We start from the raw sequence: 3,282 nt of genomic DNA on the forward strand, positions 1-3,282 counted from the left end.
TAACAGATGAGGATCTAACTGATCTCATTGCCTCCCCCCCATACAAAGTGAAGAGCATTCCTGCTCTGTGGGTCCTACGGTGGCTGGGGACTTTGTGTTGAAGACTTGGAAACACAATGTTTGGTAGTGCTGTTAGCTTGTTTTCAGCTGGTCAAAATCTATGGAAATAAAGATCTTGTAATATAATGTATAATATAGTGCAATTTGCCTTTTGTCTTACCAGTTTAATACTGAATAGATGTGATAGCATTCATATGAATATTAATTTTGTAATAAAAAGCAAGAGGCTGTGTATTAGTTGTGGGTTCTTGCCGCAGAAAATATATGGACTCAGTCAGAGATCAATATGATCAGACAGAAGCCATTTATTACAAAGCCTTAACCCCTTTAATACTATTTCTTACATGCACTTACAGTGATTTGGCATATTATGATTGGATACATGTCTTGAAGACCCTTTGCAACTAGCATATAATTGGTTAAGCACAGGTGTGGGAACTTGACTTCAAAAGCTTGCCAACAGTCCACAGTTCTCATTGCCTCAGTGAATTCCAGCTTCTTATCTTGCTTGCTTAAGCTTCCTTGGGCCTCTCACGGCCTTGTTGTATCTTTCAGGATTTTCAGAGTTTATGTACCAATTATCCATTCTCCTGTGAGAACACTGTCTCCACATCTCCCCCTTTTTGTTTTATATATGGTTTGGATGACTCTACTTGAGCAGGGGATTTGGCCTAGATCATATCTCCAATATATGCCAACTACAGGCTGCTGGGCCTGCCCCTTTTTTTCTGCTGTATGGCTCTCTGGTAACAGGGGAGGCCATCCCTCACATCAAGGTCTGGCATGGCATGTGTCCCCACCGCTCCACGCCTGCTGGGTTGCAGCCAACAGCGGAGCTAAAGGTTCTTCTTGGTGGCAAACACAGAGGCCAACCCAGTCTTGCCCTTGATTGTGGTAGCAGGCATTTGGTCAGCCTCAGTCCTTGCACCTTGTTGTCAATGCACAGTTTCACCTGCTTCATCCAGTAACAAGTCGCTACTACAGCAAGGCACACACAAATTTACATTAGCAGAGTAACTATTACAGGGTGCAGCAGCATGCTGAAGATGCTGATGGCAACGAGGGACTAGCCAACGAAATTTCTTACCAGTGGAATTCTCCCACCCTCTTAATTTGTTCCATTACCTGCTTTAGAACACTACCATTGTATTAAAATCTTTCTAGCTTTTGCCTTAGCATTTTGTAGCAGCTACTGCAAATTTCCATACTCTAACATCTCTTTTACAAGTGACAAATCTATACAATACAAGGTGCAGTTTCTTATTAGCAACTCGCTAGTAAATACAGGTGGTTTTATACACAAAATCACAGCCTCTAATAATAGCTACTTTACAAGCACACATATTTAGGATGTTACTTTTCATTTGTCCCCAAGTGATGTTTTGCAGTTATTCATTTTTTCTGTCTCCACAGGTTCTTTTGATAGTCTTTAATTATTATTATTAAATCTATTATGTCTGATTTCCCCTTATCTCACTCACCCCCGCAGTCTCCACAGTGGTGCCCTGTCTGAGGCAGCAAGCTCCTACTGGAGCCAACAATGTTACTCAATTAACCCTCTGGCAGGGGATGCTACAGTTTATAAATGGTGCTGCTTCCTCTCCTACAAGTGTCTGAACATCATTCCTGTCCTCCTCCCTATGACACAGGCAGGGAACTGAACCGCTTCCTTCAGCACGGGCTGCCCACCCAGCATGCTGGCCCTGTGCATGGTTTGCCATATGGCAGGTACAGCTGAAATATGCTCAGGTGAGATGTATTTCAGATTTTAAAAGTTACATTCCCCTCAGAAAAGAAAAGCCATTTGCAGAAGCAAAAGGCCTGAGTCCACCTCTTTTGGGTGGGTATAAATCTTCTATCTTTAATAAAGTTGTACCTAATTTATAACTGTATGAGATGAGATTATAGAATAGAATATACTAGACTAGAATCTGCTGGAATATAATATAATTAATATAATATAATATGCTTTCTGCAGTTTGCTTATTCATAAATATTACTCCAATGTCACTGTGGAAAAGATGCAATGAGAAATAGCTATTACTCTGCAGCTATGCAACTGTCAGCTCTAGTTTTTTAAAGAATACCACTGTTCATTTGCTAGTCTACAGCAGATATATTTTTAACATAAACCCACTATATTTAATCGGTTATGGATCTCAGTTCTTTTAGCACTACTGGAAATCACACAAAAAGACATTAGTACAGAGCAATTAGTGCAATGGCAGCAAACAACTAAGGCACTATTAAGCTGTGGGTGATTAAATAGTATTGCTTCCTTATTTTTTATGGTATTAGACTTAGAGAAGATTTTAAATATATATTCCTGTTAATATTAATAAATGATATGAAGAGCAGATGTCTAAGACTATTTTCATCAGGGCACTTCAGTTTATAAAACTTTCTTTTAATGGAAGATCTCTCTCTTTATCTGGTGTATCACACTATTTCTTATCTCCCTACACTGGGACATTTATACAGTAATATTATTTAATGGGAGTTATGAAATCACACACTGTTCTTTCAGAAAATAATACCCATATCTCCCCCACCAAAGAACAAAGAGCTACCAAACTCCCCAAATAATATGCAATTATTTATATCCATGCAGAGAACAAGCTGGGTACTATTTGACGAATTTACTACAGTGGGCTATAACAAACACTGTGATAAGTCAGCTTGAATGGCAGTAACCTTCAGGCAACATAACAGATGAGAATCTGACCCAAGGACAGAACCCTTGTGGTATACCTTTTTAATCTGCCTAGCCCTCACAATCTCTCTGGACTATGCACTTGCTTATAGATAATCCTCATGGTCTGACACATCTTTTCCTCAGCATCTGACTAAGTTAACAATGTGCTGTTATTTGCATACAGATTTGCTAGGCCTTTCTCTACAGCTTCTCCCAAAAACTTGGTCTTTCTCTGTAATGTGATAGTACAGCAGTCAGTAAATGCAATCTTTGTCAAACCCAGGTGTGCTCTTGATTTGGTTCTCATTAGTTCCAAGCAATTTTTCTTTCTGTAGCATTTATAAGGCTCTATTATAGTGTAGCCACATCTGGAGCTAAAATTTTTCTATTCATTACATGCTTTTACCACTATAAAGACAAATTCAGAGACAGCTCATAACATTTTTGTTGTTGTTACTGCCTTTTTGACAGCCGGTATTTTATTTCTGTAGAAATTTAATTTTTAAAGCAACATTCCTGATTTTTAT

The sequence above is a fragment of the Pezoporus wallicus genome, unplaced genomic scaffold (assembly GCF_028554395.1).
Source record: "Pezoporus wallicus isolate ANWC-B61680 ecotype Strahan unplaced genomic scaffold, APGP_CSIRO_Pwel_v1 contig_13889, whole genome shotgun sequence".
NCBI classification, from domain to species: Eukaryota; Metazoa; Chordata; class Aves; order Psittaciformes; family Psittacidae; genus Pezoporus; species Pezoporus wallicus.